Below are 21,842 nucleotides of genomic sequence, written 5' to 3' on the forward strand. Positions count from 1 at the left end.
TGCAATAGTCTAGGCAGGGAAATTGGCAGTAAGGCTTTTTCAGTGAAAATAAATGTTTTGAACACTGCCAAGATAGAATCAAGGGATCTTGGATTTTGATGTCAAAAGTGGAGATGAAATGGTTCTGAGGCTTCTGCCTGGATAAACAGAAGGATGGTAATTCCAGAATTAGAGAAAAAAGTGTAGGCATTCTTTTCCAGAAAAAGATCGGTAAGCCACTTATGGGATTAAAGGGTTGCAAATCTCCCTTTCTGCATCTAGTATGCTCTGCACCCACTGGAACTTTCTGGTCTTTAGCCAAGACATTTAACTTCTCTTAGCTTCAGATGACTTATCTCTACTTAAAACAGAAAAAGAGACAGAGACAGAGACACAGAGAGAGAAAAACAGAGACAAGAGAGACACAGAGAGAAATTAACAAATGCCTGACATGATCACAGACTGCTCTATTTCAGTGAGGATAAAGACCTATGCAAACATGAATACTACTGTTATTATTCAAATAGTATGTAATCTAATCACATAGAGTATTTGTTTAAGGGAGGCTGTGTTCTAGTTTAGAGCATGCTTTTCTTACAGCCAAAGGCAGCCTCTATGTGTCCGCACTGTGATCTGGGGTTGTAGTTCAGGGGAGCATCACTCATTCCATAAAAGAAGAGAGTCTTTTTTCCCCTTCCTTATGCTGTCACTGAAGAATTAAATACTGTATAAAGTGACTTGCCTCGGGTTTATGCAAACCCGCTATGAATTAGAAGGACAATAGGGGAGACCTTCAAGATGGCAGAGGAGTAAGATGTGGAGATCACCTTCCTCCCCACAAATACATCAGAAATACATCTACATGTGGAACAGCTCCTACAGAACACCTACTGAATGCTGGCAGTAGACCTCAGACCTCCCAAAAGGCAAGAAACTCCCCACGTACCTGGGTAGGGCAAAAGAAAAAAGAAAAAACAGAGACAAAAGAATAGGGACGGGACCCGCACCAGTGGGAGGGAGCTGTGAAGGAGGAAAGGTGTCCACACACTAGGAAGCCCCTTCGCGGGCGGAGACTGTGGGTGGTGGACGGGGGGAGCTTCGGAGCCACGGAGGAGAGCGCAGCCACAGGGGTGCGGAGGGCAAAGCAGAGAGATTTCCGCACGGAGGATGGGTGCCGACCAGCACTCACCAGCCCGAGAGGCTCGTCTGCTCACCCGCCGGGGCGGGCAGGGGCCGGGAGCGGAGGCTCGGGCTTCTGAGGTCGGATCGCAGGGAGAGGACTGGGGTTGGCGGCGTGAACACAGCCTGAAGGGGGTTAGTGCGTCACAGCTGGCCGGGAGGGAGTCCGGGGAAAAGTCTGCAGCTGCCGAAGAGACAAGAGACTTTTTCTTGCCTCTTTGTTTCCTGGTGCGCGAGGAGAGGGCATTCAGAGCTCAAACGAGCTCCAGAGACGGGCGTGAGCCGCGGCTATCAGTGCGGACCTCAGAGATGGGCATGAGACGCTAAGGCTGCTGCTGCCGCCACCAAGAAGCCTGTGTGCGAGCACAGGTCACTATCCACACCTCCCCTCACGGGAGCCTGTGCAGCCCGCCACCACCAGGGTCCCGTGATCCAGGGACAACTTCCCCGGGAGAACGCACGGCGCGCCTCAGGCTGCTGCAACGTCACGCCGGCCTCTGCCGCCGCAGGCTCGCCCCGCATCCGTACCCCTGCCTCCCCTCGGCCTGAGTGAGCCAGAGCCCCCGAAGCAGCTGCTCCTTTAACCCCGTCCTGTGTGAGCGAAGAACAGATGCCCTCAGGCGACCGACACGCAGAGGCGGGGCCAAATCAGAAGCTGAACCCCGGAAGCTGTGCTAACAAAGAAGAGAAAGGGAAATCTCTCCCAGCAGCCTCAGGAGCAGTGGATTAAATCTCCACAGTCAACTTGATGTACCTGCATCTGTGGAATACCTGAATAGACAATGAATCATCCCAAAATTGAGGCAGTGGACTTTGGGAGCAATTGTAGATTTGGGGTTTGCTTTCTGCATCTAATTTGTTTCTGGTTTTATGTTTATCTTAGTTTATTATCATTGGTAGATTTGTTTATTGATTTGGTTGCTCTCTTCCTTTTTTTTTAATATAGATATATTTATATTTTTTCCTTTTTCTCTTTTTTGTGAGTGTGTATGTGAATGCTTCTTTGTGTGATTTTGTCTGTGTAGCTTTGCTTTTACCATTTGTCCTAGGGTTCTGTCTGACTATTTTTTTTTCTTTTTCTTAATTACATTTTAATTTTTTTAATTTTTAATAATTTTTTATTTTTTAGTTTAATAACTTTATTTTTCTTTCTTCTTTTTTTCTCCCTTTTCTGAGCCGTGTGGCTGACAGGGTCTTGGTGCTCCAGCCGGGTGTCAGGCCTGTGCCTCTGAGGTAGGAGAGCTGAGTTCAGGACATTGGTCCATCAGAGACCTCCCAGCTCCATGTAATATCAAACTGCAAAAGCTCTCCCAGAGATCTCCATCTCAACGCTAAGACCCAGCTCCACTCAACGACCAGCAAGCTACAGTGCTGGACACCCTATGCCAAACAACTAGCAAACAGGAAAACAACCCCACCCATCATCAGAGAGGCTGCCTAAAATCATAATAAGGTCACAGACACCCTACATCACATCACCACCAGAAAGACAAGATCCACCCTCATCCACCAGAACACAGGCTACAGTCCCCTCCACCAGGATGCCTACACAACCCACTGAACCAAACTTAGCCACTGGGGGCAGACACCAAAAACAACAGGAACTACGAACCTGCAGCCTGCAAAAAGGAGACCCCAAACACAGTAAGTGAAGCAAAATGAGAAGACAGAGAAACACACAGCAGATGAAGGAGCAAGGCAAAAACCCATCAGACCAAACAAATGAAGAGGAAATATGCAGTCTACCTGAAAAAGAATTCAGAGTAATGATAGTAAAGATGATCCAAAATCTTGACAATAGAATGCAGAAAATACAAGAAACGTTTAACAAGGACCTAGAAGAACTAAAGAACAAACAAACAAAGGTGAACAACACAATAAATGAAATAAAAATTCTCTAGAAGGAATCAATACCAGAATAACTGAGGCAGAAGAATGGATAAGTGACCTAGAAGATAAAATAGTGGAAATAACTACCACAGAGCAGAATAAAGAAAAATGAATGAAAAGAATTGAGGACAGTTTCTGAGACCTCTGGGACAACATTAAACACACCAACATTTGAATTATAGGGGTCCCAGAAGAAGAAGAGAAAAAGAAAGGGACTGCGAAAATATTTGAAGAGATTATAGTTGAAAACTTCCATAATATGGGAAAGGAAATAGTCAATCAAGTCCAGGAATCTGTGTTCCATACAGGATAAATCCAAGGAGAAACACGCCAAGACACATATTAATCAAACTATCAAAAGTAAATACAAGGAAAAAGTATGAAAAGCAGCAAGGGAAAACAACAAATAACATACAAGGGCATCCCCATAAGGTTAACAGCTGATATTTCAGCAGAAACTCTGCAAGCCAGAAGGGAGTGACAGGACATATTTAAAGTGATGAAACAGAAAAACCTACAACCAAGATTACGACAGAGAAATTAAAACCTTTACAAAAAAGCAAAAGTTAAAGATATTTCAGCACCTCCAAATAAGCTTTACAACCAATGCTAAAGGAACTTCTCAAGGCAGAAAACACAAGAGAAGGAAAAGACCTACAATAACAAACCCAAAACAATTAAGAAAATGGTAATAGGAACATACATATTGATAATTACCTTAAATGGAAATGAATTAAATGCTCCAACCAAAAGACATAGATTGGCTGAATGGATACAAATACAAGACCCATATATATGCTGTCTACAAGAGACCCACTTCAGACCTAGGGACACATACAGACTGAAAGTGAGGGGATGGAAAAAGATATTCCATGCAAACGGAAATCAAAAGAAAGGTGGAGTAGCAATTCTCATATCAGACAAAATAGATTTTAAAATAAAGACTATTACAAGAGAGGAAGAAGGACACTACATAATAATCAAGGGATCAATCCAAGAAGAAGGTATAACAATTGTAAATATTTACACACCCAACATAGGAGCACCTCAATACATAAGACAAATGCTAACAGCCATAAAAGTGGAAATTGATGGTAACACAATCATAGTAGAGGACTTTAACACCCCACTTTCCCCAATGGACAGATCATCCAAAATGAAAATAAATATGGAAACACAAGCCTTAAATAATACATTAAACAAGATAGGCATAATTGATATTTATAGGACATTCCATCCAAAAACAACAGAATACACTTTCTTCTCAAGTGCTCATGGAACATTCTCCAGGATCAATCATATCTTGGGTCACAAATCAAGCCTTGGTGAATTTAAGAAAACTGAAATCATATCAAGTATCTTTTCCGACCACAACAGTATGAGACTACATATCAATTACAGGGAAAAATCTGCAAAAAATACAAACACATGCAGGCTAAACAATACACTACTCAATAACGAAGAGATCACTGAAGAAATCCAAGAGGAAACAAAAAATACCTAGAAACAAATCACAGAGAAAACACGACCACCCAAAACCTATGGGATGCAGCAAAAGCAGTTCTCAGAGGGAAGTTTATAGCAATGCAATCCTACCTCAATAAACAAGAAACATCTGAAATAAACCATCTAACCTTACATCTAAAGCAATTAGAGAAGGAAGAACAAAAAATCCCCAAAGTTATTAGAAGGAAAGAAATCATAAAGATCAGATCAGAAATAAATGAAAAAGAAATGAAGGAAGCAATAGCAAGGATCAATAAAATAAAAGCTGGTTCTTTGAGAAGATAAACAAAATTGATAAACCATTAGCCAGACTCATCAAGAAAAAAAGGGAGAAGACTCAAATCAATAGAATTAGAAATGAAAAAAGAGAAGCAACAACAGACACTGCAGAAATACAAAGGATCATGAGAGATTACTACAAGCAACGATAGGCCAATAAAATGGACACCTTGGAAGAAATGGACAAATTCTTAGAAAAGCACAACCTTCCGAGATTGAACCAGGAAGAGATAGAAAATATAAACAGACCAATCACAAGCACTGAAATTGAAACTGTGATTTAAAATCTTCTAACAAACAAAAGTCCAGGACCAGGTGGCTTCACAGGTGAATTCTCTCAAACATTTAGAGAATAGCTAACACCTATCCTTCCCAAACTCTTCCAAAATATAGCAGAGGGAGGAACATTCCCAAACTCATTCTACGCGGCCACCATCACCCTGATACCAAAACGAGACATAAGTGCCACAAAATAGAAAACTAAAGGCCAATATCACTGATGAACATAGATGCAAAAATCCTCAACCAAATACTAGCAAACAGAATCCAACAGCACACTAACAGGATCACACACCATGATCAAATGGGGTTTATCCCAGGAATGCAAGGGTTCCTCAATATACTCAAATCTATCAATGTGATACACCATATTAACAAACTGAAAGATAAAAACCATATGATCATCTCAATAGATGCAGGAAAAGCTTTCGACAAAATTCAACACCCATTTGTGATAAAAACCCTCCAGAAAGTAGGCATAAAGGGAACTTACCTCAATATAATAAAGACCATATATGACAAACCCACAGCCAACATCGTTCTCAATGGTTAAAAACTGAAACCATTTCCTCTAAGATCAGGAACAAGACAAGGTTGTCCACTCTCACCACTCTTCTTCAACATAGTTTTGGAAGTTTTAGCCACAGCAATCAGAGAAGAAAGAGAAATGAAAGGAATCCAAATCGGAAAAGAAGAAGTAAAGCTGTCACTGTTTGCAGATGACATGATACTATACATAGAGAATCCTAAAGATGCTTCCAGAAAACTACTAGAGCTAATCAATGAACTTGGTAAAGTAGAAGGATACAAAATTAATGCACAGAAATCTCTTGCATTACTATACACTAATGGTGAAAAATCTGAAAGAGAAATTAAGGAAACACTCCCATGTACCACTGCAACAAAAAGAATAAAATACCTAGGAATAAACGTACCTAAGGAGACAAAAGACCTGTATGCAGAAAACTATAAGACACTGATGAAAGAAATTAAAGATGATACAAACAGATCGAGAGATATACCATGTTCTTGGATTGGAAGAATCAACATTGTGAAAATGACTATACTACCCAAGGCAATCTACAGATGCAATGCAATCCCTATCAAACTACCAATGGCATTTTTCACAAAACTAGAACAAAAAATTTCACAGTTTGTATGGAAACACAAAAGACCCCGAATAGCCAAAGCAATCTTGAGAAAGAAAAAGGGAGCTGGAGGAATCAGGCTCCTTGACTTCAGACTATACTACAAGGCTACAGTAATCAAGACAGTATGATACTGGCACAAAAACAGAACTATAGATCAATGGAACAACATAGAAAGCCCAGAGATAAACCCATGCACATCTGGTCACCTTATTTTTGATAAAGGAGGCAAGAATATACAATGGAGAAAACACAGCTTCTTCAATAAGTGGTGCTGGGAAAACTGGACAGCTACATGTAAAAGAATGAAATTAGAACACTCCCTAACGCCATATACAAAAATAAACTCAAAATGGATTAAAGACTTAAATGTAAGGCCAGACACTATAAAACCCTTAGAGGAAAACATAGGCAGAACATTCTATGGCATACATCACAGCAAGATCCTTTTTGACCCACCTCCTAGAGAATGGAAATAAAAACAAAAATAAACAAATGGGACCTAATGAAACTTCAAAGCTTTTGCACAGCAAAGGAAACCATAAACAAGACGAAAAGACAACCCTCAGAATGGAAGAAATATTTGCAAATGAAGCACCTAACAAAGGATTAATCTCCAAAATTTACAAGCAGCCCATGCAGCTCAGTATCAAAAAACAAACAACCCAATCCAAAAATGGGCAGAACACCTAAACAGACATTTCTCCAAAGAAGATATACAGATTGCCAACAAACACATGAAAGGATGCTCCACATCACTAACCATTAGAGAAATGCAAGTCAAAACTGCAATGAGGTATCACCTCACACCAGTCAGAATGGCCATCATCAAAATATCTACAAACAATAAATGCTGGAGAGGGTGTGGAGAAAAGGGAACCCTCTTGCACTGTTGGTGGGAATGTAAATTGGTACAGCCACTATGGAGAACAATGGAGGTTCCTCAAAAAACTAAAAATAGAACTACCATATGACCCAGCAATCCCACTACTGGGCATATACCCTGAGAAAACCATAATTCAAAAAGAGTCATGTACTGCAATGTTCATTGCAGCACTATTTACAATAGCCAGGACATGGAAGCAACCCAAGTGTCCATTGAGAGATGAATGGATAATGAAGATGTGGCACATACATACAATGGAATATTACTCAGCCATAAAAAGAAACGAAATTGAGTTATTTGTAGTGAGGTGGATGGACTTAGAGTCCGTCCTACAGAGTGAAGTAAGTCAGAAAGAGAAAAGCAAATACCGTATGCTAACACATATATATGGACTCTAAAGAAAAAAAAAATGTTTCTGAAGAACGTAGGGGCAGGACTGGAATAAAGACACAGGCATAGATTATAGAGTTTAGGACACGGGGAGGGGGAAGCGTAAGCTGGGACGAAGTGAGAGAGTGGCATGGACATATATACACTATCAAATAAAAAATAGATAGCTAGTGGGAAGCAGCCACATAGCACAGGGAGATCAACTCGGTGCTTTGTGACCACCTAGAGGGGGGGGATAGGGAGGGTGGGAGGGAGACGCAAGACGGAGGTGATATGGGGATATATGTATATGTATAGCTGATTCACTTTGTTTTAAAGCAGAAACTAACACACCATTGTAAAGCAATTATACTCCAATAAAGATGTTAAAAAAAAATAAAAGGACAATAAAAGAGGATCAGAGAAATTTATAAAATATATCTATACACAAAACAGGATATTAAACATTTGTAAAAACTACCACAGTGCAAGGTAGTATGTGGGATTATCACGACATTGGTGCTGAGTCCTCCTAGATTTGATAGGTGAGTGGTGTCATCTTGCTTCTGATCACACACATGGGGAGGACTTCAGGGAGAAAGTGACATTAAGTTGGCTCTTAGAAATGTGAATCTTCATGCCTAATCTCCCAATAATGCTCCTCTGCTTGTCTCTTCTTTCTTTTATAGCATCTCCCCCAGCGCCTCAGGGTCAGGCTTCCTCATGGTCTTTCTGTTCTCACTCTATCCCCCAATCAAAATCTGTTGCCAACTGAACAGTTGAGAAGGCTGTAAATAAGAGTCAGAACTAGGAGCATTATGCTACCTTTGTCCCGGGGTGTTTGTAGTTTAACGTGTAGGGGACAAAATTAATAAATATCAAATGGTAGAATTTAGGGAATTTCCAGTATTAGCAAAGGTAATTTTCAGGAGAAGACCTTTGCCAACAGCCAGAAAATCAGCTCTGTCCATCGATCTTAAGTGGCCTGTGATCTGCAGCTACATTCCAATCACACGAATCAGAAAGATATCAGAATGGCAACTGGAATGTGACTTTGGGGGGTGGGGGATCTTCAAAAAGATCAAAGGAAAGCAGCACCTTATTATTGTACAACACACCAAAACCCAAACAATTTGTAAAAAGATGTAAAAAAAAACAAACAAACCCAGAAAGGTCTTTCCTTGTATTGTACCTAGAGAAAACACTTGGTCAAAAAAAAAAAAAAAAAAAAAATCCTTTATATACCTCCCAGATGTATAGAAATGCAAATCATGGACACTTGATATTTGAACTGTTGAGAAACCTGAATATTAAATTGGCTTCTGGGCAGCAGTTGTCATTTCCAAGTCATTATTAAATTCCTCCTTAAAATGTCCCATTGGTTGAGCAAGGGGAATATTTTGATAAGTGCCCAGAATTCCACTAGAAATTTGTACACTCTCTCTGTACTTGAGGCTAATAAAAATATGCCCTCTGAAACTTCCCTAAATATGGTTTCTCCAGGGTATCTTTGAGTTTCATTTTATTTTGTTTACAGGAAACTTTATTCTTTGGCCACGTAGACTTCATTTCAGCACTTGTTTCTTTGCAGGCATTTAAATGCCTATGCTTAATGGTCAATTAATAAATCAAAAGAATACCTAGTTTCCCTCGCTTGAGGTAGGAGTTTCTACCAGAAATGTTGGCTGAAACTTGGTTTTAAAATTTATTATGCATGAAAAACAAGGAACTGGTGGGTGGTCAGTACAATGAGGTGGTCACAATGGAAACCAGAGCAAACTGAAAAGCTCCTTGTGGAAAACACTATGCGCATGTTTAAAAGTTAAAAATATATAAAGACCCTGTTGATCAGTGAACTTCTACAGCAAAAATAAAGTTAATTTAATGTCACCTTGGAGCAGAGATTTTAGTGGTTTAGCTTAAAATGTAAACAACCAAAGGTGGTAGAAGAAAGCATAAAATGTAATTGGGCTAAATTTGTAAATCAGTGAAATGAATAAATTACTGATGAAAGTAGAATAATGTACTTGCTTTTAAAAATAAGAAAGATGATCTTGGTATAGATCATCATTCAAGTACAGTACTACCTGGATACAAAGACATGAAACCCATGACCCCCATTAACATTTTTGTTTTGCTGTGATTGATTACTTGTGTTCACTGCTGAGTTAAAGGATTAGAGTTCTGACTTCCTCTACCTCACAAGCTTTTAACTAAAAGAAATGAAAGTATATACTGAAGATACTGCCTCTCGTCAGAGATGCTGATGGCGTATTGGGAAGTTATACAAAGAGCTCATGGAGGTCCCCAGGTTTCTGAGCAGGACATAAAAGACAAGTAATGACCAACTCCATGACCACTGCGATCTCTGTTCCATGAACATTCTGAACTTAAAGAGTTGGATACATATTCAAGCTTGATTTGATTTTAAAAAGAGACAGCCCAGAATATTGAGTTGTCTGACTCCTCAGGTAGAGTTACTTCCCCACTTTCTTTCTTTCTGTGAAATTCAATTCTTAGTGCTTGAGTTCCCACGAATGTACTTAGCACTTTGACCAGCTTCTGTGGAAAGTTAAAAAGAAGTGAAAGATGAGATTCACATCTGTGCTTTTTCCTTTGATCTCCCTTCTGACCTAAAAGCCCTTCCTGTTGTCTGGCCCAACTTCCCCCATTATTTCCTGATGAGGAGGGGTATCATCAGGTGCTAACTTCTTCCTAAAGTCTTCTCTTCTTTAAACTGTGCTGACGTCCATCTTCCAATTCCACTATACATTTCCTGAAGGTTGGGGCTATCTTACTCTACCCTGAAGTCGGAAGTCTCTAACACTGTGTCTTGTGCAAAGTAGGCACTCTCTGATATTGATTAAATTTTACTGCCTCATCAGGAAAACAAGCCCCAGACTCCTGAAGAAACAGTCACAATAACATTACAAAGTAAAGGATAAGTAGGTAACAAAGTGAGTGATGCAGACACAAGATGACACAAGAGTTCTGAGGAAAGCATCACAGAGAAAAAGATAAACTGGGCATCGAAGGAAGGTAGGAAGGGGATAAATGTAAAAAAAGGAGAAGGACACATATACTTATAGGCAGAGGTACCACCATTCAGAAGCTACCGCAGCAGAAATAAGTAAGAATCATGAGATCTACCTGTCTAGCATGGCAAATTCTAAGGAGAATAGGAAACAATAATACCCAAATTTTATGGAACATTTTAAAACAGGGAGAAGGGATTTGCCCAGCGGTCCAGTGGTTAGTGCTCGGTGCTCTCACTGCCTGGCCTGGGTTCGATCCCTGGCTGGGTAACTAAGATTCCACAAACCACGTGGCACAGTCTAAACAAACAAACAAACAAAACAGGGAGAAGAAATAATCCATCTTGTATGAGAGGTCTTTTGACTTTTTTTCAATGCCTTAGAACAAGGGTCCCCAACCCCCGGACTGTGGCCTGTTAGGAACCGGGCCACACAGCAGGAGGTGAGGCATGGGTGGGTGAGCAAAGCTTCATTTGTATTTACAGTTGCTCCGCATCTCTCGCATTACCGCCTGAGCTCTGCCTCCTGTCAGCATTATGGTGAGTTGTATAATTATTTCATTATATATTACAATGTAAAAATAATAGAAATAAACTCCACAATAGATGTAATGCGCTTGAATCATCCTGAAACCATCCCCACCAGCCGCCCCCCCACCCCGACCCCCCGGGTCCATGGAAAAGTTATCTTCCATGAAACCGGTCCCTGGTGCCAAAAAGTTTGGGGACCAATGACTTTGAAAGTAAAATATTTAAAATCGATGAATATGTCTAGACACTTCTATCTTACCTTTCTTGGACCTCTACTAGAGCATGCTGCCCACTTTATTGTATAGTCACAGCTCCACGCTGGATGCACAACAGAACTGGGTAGTTCTCCCAGTAGAAAGTGGCCCTTGCCCACAGGGTCTATGACTTGTTTTTCCCTCAGTCTTTCATACCAGTGGATACAGTGCACAGAGGTTCCTGCCTATAATTTTTTTCCCTTAGATTATATAACCACCATTTAGTATTTTAGAAACATACTCCTGAGAGAGGTAAAGAGTATTTAATCCAGGATTTATTAACAAAAGAAATCGAAAGCTAGAATAAATACAATGATTCACTTAGGTGACCTAGAAAGTTAGAGACAAACTAAGACCAAAAGTCCGGGTCTCTCAAATTTATATCCAAGTGTCCTCCTCCTTCTGTCTCATGGCCACACTTCATCATCTAAGCGTCTACATGCATTGAACTTTATATTAAGTGCTATCAGTTCTCTGTTCTCGAGCAAGGAGCGCTGCAAGCCTGCCCATGGGGAAGTCATTTCAGTTGTACTCAACTGCAATGTAAACCCCTAAAGCAGGATCCATGCCTTCCTGTTCTCTTTTTTTGCGACCCCTGGTAACCTGCTGGGAACACAAGGGCAACCCATAAAAGATCTGTTCCGTGTGTGCATTATGGGCTTCATGCTGCCAACTAAAGGGTTGAGGAAGGACATGCCCATTAAATTCAACATACATGACTCAGAAACGTTTTAAAGGGGACTCCTCTGGCTTTTCAGAGCAAAAGAGTTGAGGGCAGACCTTTGATCTATTTTCCTCCCACATCAGCTGACTCTCTTCACATCTGGCACCACCTTCTCACTTCCCCAAATCTCTGTATATCACATGGAAATATTGGTGTCCGGGTCTCAGTTCCCACCCAAGAAAGGCATCTTTGGGTCTTGAACTTTGCAATTTATAAATGAAAATCTCTCAATTGGGTGAAATTGCATACAAATCCACTCAGGCTTGCCAAAATACTTAGAAAACAAAGATGTGGCTGGTTAAAAATGTCACCTAACACACTTTCCTGATTAAAAATCAAGTTATTCCCATGCCTTGGCATTTAGGAGGGAGCCATGTTTTTTAGAAAAATATCCTTTTTAGAGATGTCTGACACATATTTAATCAACACATATAGCTAAGAGCTTTTATGTTTTGGTGGCCTGGCTGAAGAAGAAAAGGTAGAGAATACTGTGTAACTGACTGATTATTTTGAGAACGGGTAAATAAAGGAAAAGAATCAAACATGCGTCCTGATTTTCCTATAGAACTTCTGTCACTGTGCAACCACGTCATAGGTAAGGGGAGTTGCACTTTGTAGGTATACAGCCAGGGTTGAGAATCACAATGCAGAAAACCTCCTTCTCAAAAACAACTAATGGGTTAGATCACAATTTCCCTACACTGTGCTTCAAATGGGTTAAGAAAATTTAGGATACAGATTGCATCAGTCCTCTGCATTGCTACAGCCCTGAGCCTCTGTTTATTTACCGCAATGTGTTGTCAATATATTAGCATTTTCTGTGTGTACCCACAGAGAAGGGGAAGCACAAGAGTAAATAAGAGCAGAGCCTTGTTTTCGGAGAGCACTAGGAAATGCCCAATTGTTACCAGGGCAGGGAGAGAAACACCAAAGGGGCACTTCTAAATTCTTTCCCTGTGGCGGTCATGGTCATAAAGACACACCACTCAGATCCTCTGCAAAGAACACAATTGACTGACAGATGCACCTGCTGCTGCCTCACTTCATGCACCTGCTGTTCCCCTCAAGGCCAATCTTCCCCTTCCAGGCCGTCAGTGGCTGAGCGCCACAGCCATTCACCTAACTTGAGTCTCCTGTAATGTGTAACTTTGTCTCAAGGACTCTCCATTGGCCTGGCTGAAATCTTCTCAGAACTGTGCTGTAGTCTGAGAACTCCTCCCCAGTCCTGCCTCCTTTACCCTCTCCTTCACAGATGTAGGAACTGCGTTGCAGATGGAAGGATTCCTCGTCCTCTCCTATTCCCTTCTCTTTAAATTTCATGAGCATTTCCCCCCAGAACTCTCTTACCCTCCTAATCCCATCTACTTCTTGGAGGTCTAAAATTAACACACTCCCATTAGCACATGGGTAAGAATGAGTGCATCAGATATAATAACTGTTTCCTTGGAAGACAGAAAAATCTGGCTTTGAGAAATAAGATAGGAAAACAAATAAATTTCTGGAGAAACTAAAGGAAGTCATTTTTCAATTGGTTCAGTAAAGAATTCTTCAACTATGGATAGAGAGAACAGAGCTTCAGGAGATATCCAGCTGGGAAATTAAGGAGTGAGTTTAAAAACAAAGAATTAGAGTCACAAGCTCCAGAGAAGAGTATTCTAGGTGAGTTCCTGGCAGGGATGTGGGCTTAAGGTGGGGGACATACATTCAGTCAATAATTAATTCAATAAATAAGTGTCTAGTCTATACTAGATCTTTTAAAAATATTGCTGAAAAGGAAAAAAAATATCAATATTCCTTCCCCGTGGAGGTTCAGTGTCATGGTGTATACTAAAGATGACCTGGCTACTTTTCAGTCTGGTGTGCGAGAGTCCTAAATTTTACTTCTCTGACTTTGAGCAGTTGGGATCTTTATTCTCCACTGCACTGTTAATGCAAAAGCTTGTTCTTCCTTATCTTACAGTATCTTTCTAACCCAGAGCCAACCTTGAACTGAGTCTATTTATAACAATTTGTTTGCATATCTGCTTTTCCAACTAGCCTTTGAACTTCATGAGGTCTCTAGCCTCCACCATAGTACAAGGTCCAGAGCAGGAATGCAAGAAACAAATGTGTACTGAATAAAAGGCAAGACAGGACATTGAAAGACATAGGTTTCAGGGGCAGAAGTCCTCAACGTGTTTTCCTGGAACCACTTATTGAGTTAGAGAGCCTAAATAAAATGGAGGATCACACAGTCATGTATAGTAAACCTCTCTCTTGAAAAATAATTAATCAGATTAACAAAATAAAGGCTCTGAGAAGTCCTGTAATAAAGAAACATTTAAATTTGTTTAATCTGGGACTTCCCTGGTGGCTCAGTGGTTAAGAATCCGCCTGCCAATGCAGGGGACATGGGTTTGATCCCTGGTCCGGGAAGATCCCACATGCCACTGAGCGACTAAGCCCTTGCACCACAACTACTGAGCCTACGTGCCACAACTACTGAAGCCCACATGCCTAGAGCCCGTGCTCCACAACAAGAGAAGCCCACACACCGCCCCCACTCGCCACAACTAGAGAAAGCCTGCATGCAGCAACGAAGACCCAAAGCAGCCAAAAATAAATAAATTAAATAATAATAAAAATAAATAAATTAATTAATTAAATAAATTTGTTTAATCCATAATTTTGCAAAGTTTACCACTATTACTATTTAGCTAGAACTATGAGTTTAGTAAGCGGCGATGAAGGTGGTCTTTTTTCAGATATGGCCATTTTCTGGTACGAAGTCGCCCTTACATTGATATCTTCAGCTTTTTCATGACAATCCTCTGACTGCTCTGTCACATTTCATCGATCAAAATTTTGTTCTAAATTCAAAATTTTCTTTGTTAGCTATTTTCCTTGACAGATGTACTTCATGGGAGAACAGGACACTATTTGCAAGATTGAACATTCTTACACATTCTTCTCATACACTCTTATACATGAAGGATGTCAAGATGGGGCTGGTCTTCTCAGTCAGTTGAACAGAAGAGAATATAGCTCTATCATTTAGAGTCATATGAGGAAATGTTTTTATCTAGCATTTTAGAGTATTTCTTTTTAAAAATTTCATTATACTTTTTAGTAGTCAAGAAGGGAGGTTGACCTGGGAACTTCACACTCACACAAAATAAACTTGAGTACAAAATTTTAACAACAAAATGGTATCTTTGAATGTACTCATCTTTCCTGTTTACAGCACAAAATTAGATCGAAGTGAGCCCATGCCTGTACACTTTATCAAGACTATGGGCAAGAACAATCACTATAAATTGACAAAGGAGAACAAAGACAATCACCTACTTTCAAAAACCGTGATGTATCTTTTCAATGATTTTTCTCATTTGATCCTTTTCTACATTAGGAATAAGGAAAGTAAGAGAGTGTTTCTTAGTGTTTATTAGTAAGAATTAGAAACAAGATAAACCTGGATTCAGTTATCAATTTCACTATTTATTAGTTGCTGCTTAAGTCCTCCAGTTAGTTATGTGAATATTTAGTTGTAAGAATAAAAATTCCTACCTCATATTTTTGCTAAAACTATAGAGATTTTGTCAAATATACTTAGAGATAAAAATGTAAGTACAGATATGAACTATTTTGTTAATATATGGCAATAGTTATTTAATTTATTTTTATTCACTGTCCTATATTTTAAAAGAACAAATTTTTGTCCTCAATTTTTTCTATGGCAATTGTCAGAGATAATTGTACATAAACTTTTAAGTATGGGCATATTTTGGTAGACTAATGTAATTTGTACTACAATATAGTATAGTATAGAGTAGAAGAGTATTCTGTTTAAAAACAATAAATATGGATTACTTTCCATTACAAAATAATGTTGAATTTTTTCAATTACCTGTAAAAGTGTCTAAAGATATCTGGTATCTTATAATCTGATTTTGGACAGCAAGAATTTTGCCTATCAACTATTTCCAAAAGTCTGCCCCAGACTGATGACAAAGCTTTTACTTCATTAACAATAAATAAATTTTCAATTTTGAAAGTTTTATAATTTTAATTTGAAACACAGAGAAGAGCACAGAAAATAATATAATATACATTTACCCAACACTGGCATTAAACATTAGTATTTTGCCATTTTTGTTTCAGATCTGTAAACTAAAATTTCCCTCACCCCCATTCCTTTTCCCAGCATACTTGCCTGAGGTAACCATTATCTTAAAGTTGGGAGTTTTATGTCTGTTTGTTTTTATACATGTAGTGCTTTTGTAAGTCTTCATGAGCAGTATGTGTTATTGTTTTTTATGTTTCAAAACGTTGGATAAATGGTGGCTTGCCAAACGTACTCTTTTGCAACTTGATCTGTTTCTCAACTTTATATTTTTTAGTTTCTCTATGTTGATCTATATAGATGTTGTTTATTTAATTTAATGCAGTATAAATTATATTAAATGAAGAAACACCATTTATATGTAGCCATTTTCCTACTGCATTTTCCCACATTTTGGACATTACAAACTGTGCTTCAAATGAACATCCTACAACTTCCTCTTTTGCAAATGTGAGAGTCCATTTAAATGAGAAATTACTGTGCCATAGGGAATGGAATCTTCATTTTTACTTGATAGTTAAATTACTTTCCAGATTGCTTCTATCAATTTTTAAGCTGTCAACCACATGGTTTAAAAATGGTTCCCTACAATCTTGCTAACTTTATAGTCTCAGGTCTTTTTATTTTTTTTAAAAAGCCATATTTAGTGTAAAAGTTGATATGTCTCATTGTTTAATTGATAATTTCTTGACGAATGCTGAGGTTAAGTTTCTTTTATTTGTTTCTAGACCTTTCCAGTTTCTTCTGTCACTAGCCAGTTCATAACCTGTGGCAGAGAGCACTGCTAAAGAGTCATGCTCCCCTATGGTTTTGTGGACCTGTTGCTGATAAATGATATCATCCAGAAATATTTCTAGGCACCCCTGTCATCTCAGTTGGACCAGACAACTTGCTCTTACCAGTAGAATAGGAGCAGAAATGATGTGCTACACTTGGATCGAGGTGGATAAGAAGTGAGTATGCCTTCTCTACTCTTTTTTCTCTTTTATCTGTTTGCAGAGGCCTCTGAAGCCCTGGGAGATGGAGAGCTTTCCAAGATGGAAGGAATCTGAATCCCTGAGGACCATGTGGAGGAAAGCTGGCCATTAACCAGGAATACTTTCTTCAAACTGTTATATGAATGGAAAATGAACTTTTGTGTTAATCCAATGAAATTTGGAGGTTTAATTTTACAGATGCTAGCAGCATTGCCTTAAGTAATGCAAATCCTTTACTTGTTTGTTGGGTTGTCTTTTTGTATTAATATTTAGTAGTTTTCTTATACTTGATGCATATATAAAGTTTCAAATACCTCCTCCCAATCTGTGGCCTGTTTTTCTCCACTCCTAATTATCTCTTGGTGTATAGAAGTGTCAAATTAAAAATAGCCATTTTTGTTAAATTTTTTCCTTTATGGATTGTGTTTTTTTTTTTTAAAGAAATCTTTCCCCAGATATGGTAACAATTTTCCTATGTTCATGCAAAAATTTTATCTAAAAATTAAAAAAAAATTTTTTCTCAAAACTTTCCAGGCATTTTATTAGTATTTGATGTGCACTACAGATCTAATTTCACCTTTTTCTCCCATAGCTAATTGTCCCAGAACCATTTATTAAATATCCATTGTTTCCCTACTGATCTTTAATGCCTACTCTAATGCCCTTCTGAGCTGTAATTCATCAAGTTCCCATTTATACTAGAATATAGGACTAGAAGAGTGAGCTGAGAAATTGACCTTTCTTTCCCTCTATGTACATAATATAAATACACATGCAGAAGGATTTTTAAAAAATCACTGTTTTATAAAAATGAGATTATATTAAATATATTTTATGTATCTTGTTTTTTCTGTTCAACATTACTTCTGGGAATATCTCCAAGTAATTTAGTAGAGCAGTAATTTTTTATTGGTTGAATAATACAAGAGCTCATGAATATGAATAAGTGTTCATAAAATGCTGGAAAAGTGTCCTATAATTTCTTCATCTACTCCTCTATTAATGGATGTTAACATTTTGCTTGTTGTCTTGCAGCTAAAACATGGCTGCAACAAATAGCTTTTTACATATGTCCCTACATGTTTGTACTTATATTTCATTGGGTTAGATAGAGCCCCAGAAGAGGAATGGCCTATCAAAGGATGTGTTTATTTTTAATTTTAGTGTATCTTGCCAGATTGCCTTCCAAGTGGCTGTAACACATCATATTTCCACAGAAAATATATGAAAGTAATATTTCCCCTCATTCTGCCAACAATAGATCTTATAGATCTTGTTAAATTTTACTAGTCTGGTGGGTACCAAGTGATATCTTTCTGGGTTTTTTGAGTTTTTTTTTTTTTTTTTTTTCCAAATAACCATTTCTTTCAAGTGTTTCTTGCCCATTTAGATTAACTCCTCTGTGATTTTTTTTTACTCTTAGGCTGTGCTATTGGATACTTTATTTGGTTGTCTGTCATTTTCTTGTAAATTTTTGTATCTTTGTATACCATATATATTAATTCTTTAGTATCTACATTACAAATATTTTCCCATTATATGGTTGTTACCTCCTGATTTTATTTGTAACATTTTTGCCATCTAAAAACTTTTAATTTTGAGATTGTTAAACAATTTGGAATTTTCAATATTAAGAAGATTTTCTCTACCCCTATGTTTTACACGGACTCCTCTGGATTGTCCTACAAAGCTATACTCATTTCACATTTTGCCTCTATGTCTCAATTGTTAATCTGGAAAAAGTACAATAAGCACACGGTTTTTCTTGTGTTTCCATGGACTTTTTGGACAGTCCATGCAGTATTCAAAATTGAAGTCATTGCTTTAAATCTAGAGGTACCTCACTTGAAAACCTGTCTGAACGATTTTTGTTTTAAAGAATATTGAAGATAATTTTCAAATTATAGCGAACATACTGCTTAACAAGAAGTTTATCCTATGTTTCCCAACTTTTTGGAAACCTTGTAAAATATAACCTGATATTCTCTCTTTTATAAGTCCATTTATTTCTATTTATTCCTTCCATTAAATGTATTACTTAGCTTTAGATTCTTAATCTCGTTCTTGCATGTTATTTTTACAGTTTGATCAAATTCTTATTCATTTCACTTTTCACTACCTTGTGGAATTTCTACTGTGTTTTTACATTTTATCAATGATCAGATTTCCTTTCTCTGTTCATGTAATGAGTCACAAACAGCACAAACATATGTCCAGTGAATTTCAGTTTCCCCTTCAAGATACTCTATTTTCCCCCTGCTTCTCTGCCATCTTAATATCAGAAGAATATTAGAAAACTTTCACTATCCCCTTCCATTTAATGTTCCTTCCTACCTCCATGAGAACTCTGGAATGTTTCACTTCTCCCACCCATTTCCCAGTCCACTCCTAATTCCTTGGGGAATTTTGCCATAATTTTATCCTCTGGAACAGTGGGTTGTTTTTTTTTTCCAGATAGATATAATATGTAGCTTGAAGAGTGCACATAATTTGCCAAGTAAAACATTGTGACCTGATGTTTTTCAGGAACTCTTTTTTCTTTTTTACCTTTAAATACAAATTCAAATTTCTCAAGTAATATTAATGTTGTATTTTTCCAAGAAATTGTTCATTTTATCTGTGTTCAAATTTACCAAATATCAAGTTATTCATGTAATTTTCTTTGATTAAAAAAACTTTATTACATATAGTCCACCCCTACACATTTTTATATTGTTTATTCTTGATCACTCTTATCAGAGGTTTGTTGATTTTCGTAGACAATTTTTGGTTTTGTTGATCCTAAATATGTTGTCTTCAATTATATTAAATTTACTCTCGTCAGTATTTGAAATATACTACCAGAAGTCAAGCCGCAGTGCAAGACGTTTTGTTAACGACTCTGTGGTGCGTTGTGAAGGGCAGCCAGATATACTCTTTGCTGTTACAAATGGTCACACCGTCACTTCTATTCAAGTCTTGATGTTACTTTCACCTTTCCCTCCGTTTTATTTTTCTTTCTTTTCTTTTTTTTTTCTTCTGAAACTCTTTCACTCTTCTATCAAAATGTATGCCAAGACTCTCTGTGACCGTTATCAAAATAAAACAGAAAGATATTTACTTGCCTACTTTTAAAATGGTTGACCCATAGTATCATTAAAAATATAAAACTGATTTGAGGATTGATACAAGACCGAAATATCCCTAACTAGTTATTTAACTAGGAATTATTTAACTAGATGAACCCATTTTCAATGCATATTGTCAACTTAAAAAAATACTACTGTTCAGAAACTGATGTGGTCAACCCCCCCACCCCATTCTGGAATAAGGTAAGGACTGGAGGCAAAGAACAGTTCTCGAGAGTTAATAGAGGGGGAGGTGCTTCCCCTCCAACTCTCCTCCAAAGGCAGTCCCCCACCAACTCCCACGGGGTTACCCATGGGGACAGATGACCTTCTTGTACTTCTCCCTGCAGCATGGAGGGTGGTGTGTGGTTCCCCAGGTCCCTCATAACTCCCTGTATATCCACAGGAATGATCAATAATATTTAAATGGTCCTCTTAGGGTCCAAGGGGCTTCCATTAACAGTGGTTTACTTGATCTTACTCTATCAGATATGTTGAATGAAGCCAAGTAGATTGTATTTCCTCGTGTATTACCACTTGTGCTTTATAAATGAAACAAACAAACAAATAAACAAAAAACAGTGACTCAGAGATACAAGGCAACATTTTTTTAGCTTTGAGTGCAGAGCCAAGATGCAAAGTCAGATCTCCTGATCCCAGGTGCTGTACTCTTTCCACTACACTTTGCTGCCTTCCTAATAAGAGATACAAGAATTCTATGAGCTTTATCTATTTGTGTGGACCCTGGACTGTAGAAGAGAAGTAGGACAGATGACAGCCAGAGTCGCCTCCTGAGGAGTTCCTCTTCAACATTATCTGACGGTGACATAGAGAATGACAGGCATTCCAAAGCTACATTTTGGCATGGCCTCGCCTCCTACACTTCCCAGGGAATGAGTTTTTACAGTGAGCCCTAACCACATTCTGTCCTGTCTTTCCATCCTCCTTTTCTCGGTATTCCTTACCTTTATCCTCTAACCTTTCACTCATCAGTCATTTACACTAGAACTGCACTGACCTATAATAGAGGAGCCATTGGGCACATGTAGCTATTTACATTTAAATTAGTTCAAATTAAAAACTCAGTTGCTGGGACTTCCCTCGTGGCGCAGTGGTTAAGAATCCGCCTGCCAATATAGGATACACAGGTTTGATCCCTGGTCTGGGAAGATCCCACATGCCACGGAGCAACTAAGCCCATGCGCCACAACTACTGAGTCTGCACTCTAGAATCTGCAAGCCACAACTACTGAGCCTGAGTGCCACAACTACTGAAGCCTGTGCGCCCTAGAGCCCGTGTTGCACAACAAGAGAAGCCACCACAATGAGAAGCCTGTGCACCGCAATGAAGAGTAACCCCCCTCACTGCAACTAGAGAAAGCCCGTGTGCAGCAACGAAGACCCAACACAGCCAAAAGTAAATAAATAAAATAAAATAAATTCATAAAAACTCAGTTGCTCAGTTTTTCTACCCCCATTTCAAGCGTTCAACAGCCACATGTGGCTACTGGGCTATGAGTCAGACAGCACACTATATATAGAACATTTCCATCATCACAGAAAGTTCCATTTATTGGACAGGACTGCACTAAAGTGTA

This window comes from Eubalaena glacialis, chromosome 12, assembly GCF_028564815.1.
Source record: "Eubalaena glacialis isolate mEubGla1 chromosome 12, mEubGla1.1.hap2.+ XY, whole genome shotgun sequence".
Taxonomy (NCBI): Eukaryota; Metazoa; Chordata; class Mammalia; order Artiodactyla; family Balaenidae; genus Eubalaena; species Eubalaena glacialis.